The 12,659-nt window shown below is 38.0% G+C and overlaps 1 non-coding gene across 1 annotated transcript; it reads left to right on the top strand.

Moving 5' to 3' along the window:
- The first annotated feature begins 7,495 nt into the window (after positions 1-7,495).
- On the top strand, positions 7,496-7,602 carry LOC132301844 (small nucleolar RNA R71). Its single transcript, XR_009480657.1, has one exon. It is a non-coding gene; the product is annotated as a small nucleolar RNA R71 (small nucleolar RNA).
- Positions 7,603-12,659: the final 5,057 nt, after the last annotated feature.

The raw sequence follows: 12,659 nt of genomic DNA on the forward strand, positions 1-12,659 counted from the left end.
GAAAATAATACGAAATCAATCTAAAACGGTAAAGTAAGATAGATAAAGGTACTAGAATGCCTAAGCTTAAGGGGTTTAAATACACACTTTTCAGCACTCATCACACCCCCAAACTTAAATATTGCTAGTCCCTAGCAATGAACTAGAAAGTAAAGGAATGAATAAACAACTATACAACTATGAATTTAGAAAACAATAAATGGATAACGCCATTTTCGTAGGGAAGACGATTGCATTTAGCATATGCAACAAGCCTTTTAAACCCCTAGGTTACCCCTAGTGGATGAGTGAAGTCTCGTGAGGGTTTCCAGAAATGGTACCCAAAAACATTAAGCTCATTCTTTCAAAGGAGGCACCAATATTGCAAACAAGCATTGGGAGAAAACTACCTTAAGTATGCAATTTTTCAACCCTTTCCAAGCAATCTCCCAAAATCTCAACATCAAGCAAGCAAATATGGTCCTCCACACATCAAGAAAATGATCATGCAACTCAAAACAACTCTAGAATCCTTTTTGAGTGGACCGGCATCAAATGTGTTACTATCTTAGCCAACTAAAGAAGTAATCACATCCTTACCCTCAAACTAGCACACAAATCTAGTACCGATCATCAAGACAAAAAGTGGACCTTTTATTAAAGTTTATTGTCCTAGGTGCGCTTATTCTTTTCACTCGATTTATTTATTTATTTTAAGGATCAAAGATGGAAGTATGGTGCAATGTGTTGATCTATTAAGCTTTCTAGCGATTCATGAGGTCGAGCGTTAGGTCAATGACTCCCAAACCAGATGGCTTTAAGGCATTAGGCATTCAAATACCCCTACGGACTTACAAGCTCAAATCAACTAGACTACAAATTAAGACAACAACCATCTCATCATTTCCCACTTCTCACCATTTGGGAGAAGTCCTCACTTTTTTTTTTTTTTTTTTAATTCAATTATTAACCTAGAGTTTGGGCCCTCCACTTTTCGGCACGAGAAGTTCAATGCTTGATAAGGCTAGAATCCCGGCTACTTAGTGAAAAGGGGTTGTTATCCACCTTTATCAAGAATGAAAGCTTTTAATGCACTACTAGCTCAATTGGGATATAACCAATTCAATAATGAACAAAGCATGTACCCCACAAATGAATGCTAATGTGCGCCTATGCTAGTGTAGAAGACTAGAGTGAATCTCAAAACAATCACAAAATCAAGATGATGTGGACCACAAGTGTAAGTATGATATTAATTTTTCAAAAAATTTACTCCTAAATGGCATCCCTAAGGCATACAAGGAGTTTTGAACTCTCAAGTCAAGCAATTTTTAAATTTTAAGCAATATAGTCCCCAAAAGATCAAAATCATAGTTAGATATGGATCAATCATAGAAATATCCCTCAAATACACAAGTCATGCTCAAAATTTGAATTTAAAACTAACACTGTAAAGCATCAGTCCCCCCAAACTTAAATGGCACAATGTCCTCAATGTGCAAAGAGAACAAGAGAAAGAGTATACCAGTGTAACTAAGCAAGAATGATCGGGACTGAAGTATCCGAAGTGGGTGGCATTGCCCCCCTAAACTTGGGATAAACTGTGGTCTTGAAAATTGGCACTTGGATAAACTTATCAGATAACAAAATGGGATAATCAATGCACAGTGGACATACAAGTGTAAATGGGATAAACAAATAAAGAAGTGAGAGAGGTATAAGGGTGGTCCTGAAAATTGGGTAGCACTCTCTCACTGAAGTCACTGTGATGCACCTGATGGAGTCAAACATACAGATATGAGAATACAATCATATGACATCCATAGTAAAAATAGATATATATAAAACAAATAAAGTACAGGTACAACAAAAATATCAAAGCCGACAGACTAGCTGTAAAAATAATAATGTATAGTGACAATAGTAAAGTATCAAAAGGAGAAAGGGATCATAAGATAGAAAGGACTGGGAGCTCAGGAAGATGAGGTAGGATGGGCAGGTTTGGCTCCACGGATGTCTCTGGATAAATCTCTGAACATGGTCGCGACATCCGTGCGGAAGGCAACAAAATTAGCTCTGTGGGCTGTGAGGTCAGCTTGGATGGCAACAACAGCATCCTCAAGCGTCTGCAGATGTACTCCAAAGCCGGGGATCATATCTAGAGTCTCAGGCATAGATGAATCAGAAGAAAGCTCCTGAGTCTGCTCCTGTTCATGAATGGGCGACCTGGCTGGAGAGTCCTGCTCTGCGTTGTCTGTAGGGCGTTTTAAGTTTATATCTAAATGCTCAGCAGTTGGATCGACTGGTGCGTCGTCCGCTGTGGGATGTGCTGTTGCTGTCTCTACTGGTGCCGGTGCCTCTGTCTGGGCTTGTGCCTCTGCCTCCTCTAGCTCCAACTCCGCTGCAGCCTGTACCACGTGGTCCTGTAACCTGGTAATAATGGAGCGGTAGGTCTTGTTCCAGTCCTTCTATCGGTAGTGACAGGAACCTCTCTCGGGGTGCTCCCGAGGATGGATGGGGTAGCGCTGATCGATGAGAATCTGGGTGATGAGGTGGCTGAAAGGAAGAAACTTAGCCCTTCCGGGCGTCTCCTTGCTGATGTACTTGTCATACAGCTTCCTCATCACACTCCAGATGAGCGCGGGAATGGACACCCAGTGCCCGGTGTAGAAAGAGTAAAGGGTTGTCAGATAATCGCCCCTCTTCTAAATCTTGTGCCCCACCATGTATATATTCTGATAGAAAACGAAATCAGTAAACCATAGGTCGTCAGGAAATAATGTCCAGGTGGCGAAGGTCTTGCCACTGGCATGGTAGCCTGTGAGGAAAACTGCCATGTCGGCATATGAAGGCCTGAATAGCCTCGGATATGTGTCTTGAAGCTCTAGGGGACATCTGTGTGGACAGTGGCAAGAGCGGGCTAAAGTGTCCACTGTAATGGTGATCGGATGGCCATCGACAGAAGTGACCATCTCGGCTGTGGTACGCGGCGATGGTCGGAGGTTCTAGTAGAACAACTGAACCAGCCGTGGGTAGACCGGCTCTATGACGGGGGCAAGAATAGCGGCTACGCCCCTTTGAATAATATCATAGTAGGCGGATCGGGTCCACACCGATCGAGAGAAGAAGGCCGTGTCAAACTCTGACTCATGGTCGAGTGTCATGTGCGGTCGAGTGTCATGGCCGTGTCATGGGCGTGGGCCTATCACGCCCCAGATAAGTTGGCTGAGCTGGCTAAGGTGGTATATGTGAATGCTCAGCTCCAGGCTGCGGTGGCGATGGTGATGGAGTGAAAGTAGGATGAGCCGCAGAAGTGGATGGTATGTGGTCATCCTCAGGCTCATGAGATGGTGACTGAGGTGGGGTAGCCTGTGCTGGCTCCCGCTGTGCATAAGAGGGCTCTGCTGGCTCCTCTGTCCATGGCCTAGTATGTCGGGTGGGCCCGTGTTGCCTATTAGCAACGGTCTTCCTCTTTACCATGGCCTGCAAAAAAAAAAAAAAAAAAAACTAGCAATGGGAGTTAGTGTCAGAATAAGAAATTTTAAAGCACGAAATAGAATCATGTATGTCAAGTAAAATAGACAAAACAGATATGACATGAGTCTATGCAAGTGGTAGAATATGAAACATGCTAAACAATGTAAGTATGAAATTCATCCAATGTGGAATATCACAGGCATTGGGCATAACTATGATAGCATGAACGTAAGATATGATGAATGAAGTGTGTGTGTGAGATATGTGAAGGTCGATCGATCATAAAAAGAAATGAGATCGATCACAAAAGTTAGATCGATCGAAAGTACGTGAGATCGATCTCACTATTTCGATCGATCGGAGACATGAGTTGGATCGATCTCTCAAGATCGATCAGAGATACTAGTTCGATCGATCAAACTATGCGACGTTAAAAACTCAAAGGTCACAGATCTGTGACTTTGGAAGCATGGGGCCCACACGAACGTGTTCGTGGGCCCAACAACACATCAAATCAACAAATATCCATCACAAATCGAGGCCCAAACTTCAACAAATCTCAAAATATCTACAAAACATATACACATATATATACAATGCTTCGAAGGCTAATCAATGGCGGATTCATCATAAAAATGGCTTGGATTCAACACAGAGCATGTATGGATGAGATTGAAGCTTAAATGAACATGAGATGCTCGGGTTTTACCTCAACTGAAGGAGAGAAGTGGATGCGAAGAGGGAAAGATGGAATCCGAGATGAGAGAGAGATATGCGAAGCTTGGAAACTCGCCGGAGATGGTGAAGTGATTGGACAGTGACGGTGACGAAGAGGGGTTAGGGCTTGAGAGAGGGTTGGATCAATCTATGTAATCGATCTTGCCCTCGGTTCTATTTTTAAAAACATTCCCGATAGAGTTCGATTGATCGAACTCAACTGTGATCAACCGAACTTTGATGAACTCTCTTCAAAGTATTTTTGGATTTTTGAAATTTTTGAAAATTGCAAAATGAAAATTAAAAATTGGTTTTAAAATTAAAAATTGGAAAATAAAATAATTTTGGGTTTTTTTTTTTTTAGGTAAATTAAACTGAATAAACACTAATAATTAAAAATTAAAATAGAATATTTTTGAATTTTTGAAAACTTTTTGAAAAATAAAATAAAATAAAATGAAATACAAATGCAAATATTTTTGGATTTTTGGAAATTTGAAAAGTCAAAATAATGAAATGAAGACTGAGATCTACAGAAACAAGAGTTCGATCGATTAAACAGAGAGCAAAAATATGCAGGTTTTTGACTCAGAAAATTGGCTAAGTGTTGGAACTTGAGATCGATCGAACTTGGAAGTTGGATCGATCAAAAAATTTCTTGATCGATCTTGGAATGCTTCGATCGATCAGACAGAGAGCTAAAATATGCAGGTTGATGTAGGCTTAAAATTTTTCTAAGTGTTGAATCATGAGATCAATCGAACTTAGAAGTTGGATCGATCGAAAATCTCTTGATCGATCTAAGAGTTAGTTCGAACGATAGGACAGAGAGGTGATTTGGATGCAGGGTTCTATAGGTCGAAAATTTTTCTAAGTGTTGGATGCAAAGAGGAGTTCGATCGATCGAACTCAGGTTTAAGATCAATCGAACTATGCAGAATGCTCAATAATGACATGAAAGCTTATGCAATCCTCACCAAAGTTCCTTGAAGTGCATATGAACCAAAAACAAGTATCTAGACTTCGCAAGAAATGAAATGAAAGATAGAAATGGGGGAGGAATAGGGTTTTGACAGCTTACGAATGCTTTTGCTAGTCTTTAACGTCTCTAGCAAGACATTGGGCTCTTTTAGCCTGGATCAAAGATCTTATAATGCATCCCCTCCTTGTTGGGGTGATAAATGCTTTGAACTCCACCCAACAAATGGTTCTTTGAAGAACTTGTTGGATTAAGCTCAAAAGAAATCTTTGGTCCCTTGTCTATGCAATCACAACCTTTGGACTTCCATGCCCTTTCAAAGCAAGAGTTTGAAACAAGATTTTTAGAATGCAAGGTTGAAGATGATCCTTTGGAAGTTTTGGTTTTACACAAAAGCTCATTTCCTTGATATTGAAGATCATGACATTCATCTACAATATTACCTTCTCCTTCATATTTGTCAAATGAATTGGGTATGGGATTAAAGATATTCAACTTCACCTTCATGTGGCCAAATGAGATCTTCATTATCCCCGTCCTACAATTAATGTTGGCATTAGCGGTTGCCAAGAAAGGACGGCCAAGGATAACCAGAATTTGGCTCTTAGGATTAGGAACCGGTTCCGTGTCTATGACAATGAAATCAACGGGAAAGAAGAATTTATCAATCTTTATCAAAACATCTTCAATTATACCCCTAGGCTTCTTAATGGATCGGTCGGCAAGTTGCAAAACTACCGACGTCGGTTTCAATTCACCTAGGCCCAATTTGACATAAACCGAGTATGGAAGAAGGTTAACACTTGCTCCTAAGTCAAGAAGCACCCGATTAATGATATGATCACCAATAATGCATGATGTAGTAGGTGAACCGGGGTCCTTAAACTTTGGAAGAGTGTTATGTTGCAAAATTAAGCTTACTTGCTCGGTCAAAACCACTTTTCTTGGTGTTTGGCTCTTGTTCTTCCGCTTTTTGGTGCACAAGTCTTTCAAGAATTTGGCATAAGCCAGAATTTACTTGATTGCATCCAATAGTGGAAGATTAACTTTCACTTGCCTAAACATTTCCATGATTTCACTGGTTTTTGCCTTTTGCTTGTCTTTTGAAATGGATCCTTTTAAGGTATCCAGAAATGGAACCTTCGGTTCAAACACTTTTTCAAAATTTTCTTTTGAACTCTCTTTAACACAAGAAGTTTTCAAATCATTTTTTAACAAAACCTTTTCAACATCATTTTTCAAAATTTCTTTTTCAAACACATCTTTCAAAACTTTCTCATTTACAAGTTTATGTATATACAATGAAGGAGGAATGGGATGTGAAACGGGACGGGTAACAACTTGAGGTTGCACCGGTTCACTCTCTTTATTGGACATTTCAACTTGATTATCCACAATCCTACCACTCCGCAAGGTAGTCACTGCATTAACATGTTCAATGGTGTGGCTTTTCGATAAGGAATGGGTTTCCACAACACATTGTTGCTTAGGTGGGGCATTTATAGGCATCTTTCCCTTCTCTCTTTCATTGAGAGTGTTTGCTATTTGCCCTACTTGGGTTTCTAGCTTCACAATAGATTGAGAGTGAGAATGAAGCAATTGAGTGTTAGCCTCTAAAGTGCCCAAAGCATTCAAAACTTTCTCTTCAAAGGCGGGACTTCTAGTATTACCTTGGGAATAAGATTAGTTGGGAAAATGAGAATTAGCAAATTGATTCCCTTGTGATTGATAGGGTCTATAACCTGGGGATCCTTGGTTTTGAAGTGGAGGTGGAATGTACTTCCCTTGAAAATCGCCTTGGGAAGGGTTTGAGCCCTCTCCTTGGTTTTTCTAAGAAAAATTCGGATGATTTCTCCAACTTGGATTATAATGAGTACCATAAGGATTGTTCCCTTGGTTCACAAAAGCCGCATTGACTTGTTCATTAGGTTCACTTTGCACTTGTCCGTGATGACAATGAGAAGTAGAATGAAGAACACTAGAACAAGTCATACATGTTTCATTTGATGCACGATGAGAATGGTTAGGAAAGGAAGATACTTGGTTCGCAGAGTTTTGGTTAATCAAAAATTGATCAAACCTTTGAGATAAAAACTTCATTTCGACGGCTATTTCATTTGAATGGTCGACTTGATGTAACCAACATTCTTCCTACCTTATGAATTTCTACCATTCTTGGATGATAGTGTTCTATGCAAAGAATTTTCACTCATGCTCTCATAAAGACACCTCACGTCATCCTCATGCCTATCAATATATGAGCCACCCATGGAAGCATCAACCATACCCTTATAGTTGTTTGATAAGCTCTCAAAGAAATATTAAACTAATTGCCATTTGGGCATGTCATGATGTGGACACTTCCTAAGCAATTCATTGAAGCGTTCCCATGCCTCATGAAACGTTTCTCCATCCCCATGTGAAAATTCTCAAATTGAGGTCCTGATGGCATTGGTCTTAGAAACCAGATAGTACTTCTTCAAGAACTCTTGTTGCATTTCTGCCCAAGAAGTGATTGAAAAGGCCTACGATTGTTAAACCACTACTTTACCTTGTCTTTTAAGGTGAATGGAAAAAGTTTGAGTCTTAAAACCTCTTTCGGCATGTCCGTATATTTTACGGTGGAACATACTTCAAGAAACTCATCCAAATGCTTGTAAGGTTCTTCACTTGGAAGTCCATGATAGTTAGGAAGCATTTGAATGGTTTGTGGCTTAATTTCATAATGATGTGCTCTAAATGGAGGCAATTGGATGCATGTAGATGCATTATACTCATTAGGCATATAATGGTCTCTTAAAGCAAGAGGTGGATTAGCTACTTGAGGTGCAACATGAACACCTTGGTTTTGAATTCCTTGATTATTGATGGGAGGTTGTGGAGCATACATTGGCCTTGGCATTCCATATGGAACTTGGCCTTGTTGTTGTGGTGGTTGGTGAATGAATGGCCTAGGCATGCCTAATGGTACTTGTATGTTCTGATTGTGCACATTGGGATGAAGGATACCTTGTTGGTCTATGTAACCAAGGTCCTTAAAATGATCATCATTATGGTCATCCATTGAAAGATTGGCTCTATTTGAACTTCCTCTTCCCCTAGGATTTCTAACGATAGATTCAAGATGCAAATCAAGAGGGATAGGAATTGGTCTCAATGAACAACGTCCATGCATGCACAATGCAAAACACAAAGAAACATAAAGAATGACGAACACTATGCCTTCACAACAATGCAATTAGACTTCTTCCACAAACACTTAATTCATACTCCCATGCTTTAACAACAAAGATGCAAGACAATTAAAAAATAAGCCTCCACGCGGGCCGACGATTTAACTAAGGGATTGAGTAAAGAAAGTCTCACAAAGGTCCTTTAGCACTTCAACTCCAAATTTAAAGCTTAGCTTAGCAAATTTTTAGAATATTTAGCTTTTGCTTTCTTTGCTTGCTTAAATTGTAACGACTCGGTCATTTGCCTCCTTTTTCTTTTTCCTGAAATTTTACGAATGAATTTTTTTCGTTTAATTTTCTTTTCTGAGCTCTGTTTCGTGTCGCTTAGTGTCATCTTGAGTGCTCGGAATTGGTTTATGAGACTCTTTCATGTGAATTAATAACTTCCTTTGAGGACCGAGTCATTTTCGCATTTTCACTTTTCGAACACTATGCACTATTTTGTCATTTTCCCTATTTTGTCTTTTCCCCATTTGTCACATTGTTGGCACAACCTCACTTCTCATGCTTGGAGTTAGTTTTTGACTTCACATGCCTTCATCTTGAGTGGTTTCCTCGAAATACGTATCTTTACATTTGCAAGAAGGTACTCTGGTTGCTCCCGGTGCCCACAAGGGTATGGATGCACAATTCTTCAGAATCTTTTTCATTTCTTGGGGTGTTTTTCGTAAATATCTTTTGAAGATATTTTATTTCAGGGGTATCTAAGAAAATATCTTTTGGAAGATATTTTCATTTTGGGGCAGTTTCGCAGTTAACCCTTTTTGTAGGGGTCATTATGCAATTAACGAAAATTATTGCAAAATACCTCATCTGGAGCCTGGATCCTCATACGGGATTCATTTTCATATTTCATCGAGTCGTGGACTCTTAGAATTCTGTTCTGGTCATTTTTCTCCAGTTTCAGAGTTTTTGGACCCGGTTGCCGCCAACTTGTTCGGGGCATAACTTTCTGCTCGGGACTCGGTTTTTGACGCCGTTTCTTCCGTTATTTATATTTTCTTATTTTAAATCTTTTTTGTTCATGGAGTTTTTCCGTTTGAGTGTGTTTGCTCAAAATCCAAGTTTGGATTTTCATGGGGCTTCTTGGGGATTCATATAGATCGTGTTGTCCCCGACAAAACCCTTCGGTTTCGGCGGATTCGGTAGGGGGTGTTAGAATTCACTTTCTTGCTCTATTACATGCTTGTGATGCTTATTCAACTCAATTGCATGCTTGGATATTAAATCTAGAATTTTTGATTATTTATTTTCTAGCATGAAATTTAATTTTCCCGGTGAGTTATAGCATGTTTTAAACTTGTGGCTTGACATTATATTACACCTTGATATGTTGATTAACATATATTAAAATTGGAGCATTTGGATAAGAAATGAAGATTTTATTTAATATTTATCTTGAATAAAATATTAAATCATGTGGCCTTATCTAACTTGAAATCAATGTGTGATAGCATATTATATTAGGCCTTAGCATGCTCTTTAACATAGTCTAATTTGAAAGTAATTGGAGATGTTTTGAAATCTAGAGATTTTTAATTAATTTGATTAATTAAATTACTCCGAGTGTACTATTCACTCCATTTAAATGCTGACTTGATATTCTTGATTTACATGCCATATAGTTTCACATATATTTGATTTAGAATATTTGGTTAAGTTTTTAGAACCTTTCCTTTGATTAATTTCTTGTTTAAGATTTAATCCCCAAGATGATATACAACTTGGAATTTGATTGCGGCATGATGATAAATTAAGTTTTGGTATGGTAGCTTACATATATTAAATTGGGACTAATTGCATAAGAATTGCAAGATTTATTTAATATTTATGTTTTATAAAAGTTTAATTCACATAGTTGAAACAAGTATGAGATCAACTTGTAATGTGATATTAAAGTAGGCCTTGGTGAGTTCTTTAACTTATGTTAAATTGAGGACATTTGGAGTTGATTGAAAATCTAGAGAAAAATTAATTAATGAGCTTAATTAATTTTATTTTAAATATGTTGGTCACTTAAATTGATATTGGATGTAATAGGTTGATAATCCCTTGAGATGTAGTCCGTTTAATCACCTTGTGAACATATTACTAAATTGATGCAGAATTAGTATTTGAGGCATATTAAAATGGTAATTGGACTTGGCATGATATGGAATATCATTGACTTGAATAGCTTGTTTAAACATATCTTGTATAGGTATATAGCTTATTAGAATATTACAATTGTTTACCTTGAGAGCTAGTTACTAAATTGGGACTTATTTAGTACTTGTGGCTTAGGATGGTAATGTGGTTCAATTGTTGTAAAATATTCTTGCTATAGGTATAAATTGCATATTGAGGACATGACGTGTCATATGCTATCTAGACTTAAATTCTAGGACATGAATTATGTGAATTCAACCTTACTTGTGCATGGAACGTGGTAACTTGCATTTGATTTTGTATAAGTTTTAAACTTATTGGTTTTGGAAGGCTTGTGAGGACATAATTTACGTGATAGCTAGGGCTTGGCTCTAGTACAGAGATAAGAGTCTTTTAAGTCATAAGTTCACACTAGGTGGTACCTTATGGGTCGTAATAGCCTGGAATAACTTATGTACGTGCACACTAGGTAGTGCCTTGTGGGTCGTAATTACCCAGAAACACTTGTTTGGTCTAGTGACCGCATGTCCTAGTCTTTCCACTATTTACTTTCGCATTCAATTCCAAGTAGCTAATCATGGATTACTTGTAACTTGTGAATTGGTGCTTGCTTCATGTATTTGATTTCATTTAGTATACTTGGAACTGTATACTTGCTTCGTGTATTTGATTTCATTTAGTATACTTGGAACTGTATACTTGCTTCATGTATTTGATTTCATTTAGTATACTTGGAACTGTATACTTGCTTCGTGTATTTTGATCTCATTTGGTATGCTTGGATTAGTATACTTGTTTATGTATTCAAGCCTATTTTAGTGCACTTGAACTTGTATACTTGCTCCGTGAGTTTAGATCGCATTTAGTGTATTGTGCCATGTATACTTGTCTTATGCGTATCTTGTTTAGCTTAGTATACTTGTGTTTGTATACTTGATTTATGAGTTCTCTGTATATATCTCATACTTGTATATGTGTGCTAGATATTGCTTATCCCATTTAATATGATTCAGTATACTTGTGAGCATGTGTACTTGTAAATCGTGTATCATGTTTTACTATGGTTTAGTATACTTGTAAATGTATGCTTGTATATCGTATACCCTGTTTTGATATTGATTTGCATACTTGAGCATGTATACTTATAGGCCATGATATAATTCAATTGCATAGGTAGCTTAGGATGCTCCCTGAGTCTAACCTTTGACATAGACGTTACGTGACATGATCCCTTTTGAAATGATTCATGTTGTCTAAAAATCTTAAAGAAATCGAGTCATGCATGCTCATCCCCTACGAATAAACTTGTTAGTCTTGTTTATTCACCTCGAAGTTATTGGGTGTTTTGCAGGTAAAGAAGCTTTGTCGTGAGATACACAACACTCTTAGGCAGGCTAAAAGTCTTGAAGTATTGTTGATAACATTGATTATGCACATGTTAACATATCATGTTTACTTTTTTTTATTTTGATAAAACTTGTATTATGTCCTTAAACACACTTTTTGGTATTCATTCTATGTGTATAATATGTGGCCATGGGCCAAACTTCATTTGTAATCCATGTATATTCAAAAATGTAGAATTTTGCCTTTAATGAGAAAAGCATGAAAACTTAGGTTTCAATATTTCATTTTTGCACCGGTGTGTGCATTGTGTATGTAATTTATCCTTTAGCATTCATTTGCCATATTTGAGGTGTGGCCAAGGGCTAAACACCATTTAGTTTTCATTTTTGCATTTTAGTTCACACATTGCATTTTTGGGCTAAATAGTAAAATCCGAGCCTTTAAGGGTTCATTTTCAAATCGGGCGATGCAAAGTGTGTTCCGGCACCTCCACTAGGTCTCATTTATCTTTTATGAAGCGTGGCCAAAGGCCAAATGGTCATTTGAAACCATTTCCTAATTTTGGTTTCCATATTTTCCATTTCAAGTCCATTTTTGCCTTTTTGACCGTTAAGGGGTCGGATTTTGCATCGGCGGTATTTTTAAGCCGTGTACCATTCTAGCGCATCCAAATAGGTAAGTTACGTTTGTGTGCGTGGTCATTTCTGGGCAAACCCTCTTTTTTGGTGAAAGGAGCCTCCTATGGACTCATTTTGCATTATTGTTGCATAATCTGTTCT

Source organism: Cornus florida, unplaced genomic scaffold (genome assembly GCF_030987335.1).
Source record: "Cornus florida cultivar Cherokee Brave unplaced genomic scaffold, ASM3098733v1 CherokeeBrave_3.0.0_Hap2_Chr03, whole genome shotgun sequence".
Classification (NCBI taxonomy): domain Eukaryota; kingdom Viridiplantae; phylum Streptophyta; class Magnoliopsida; order Cornales; family Cornaceae; genus Cornus; species Cornus florida.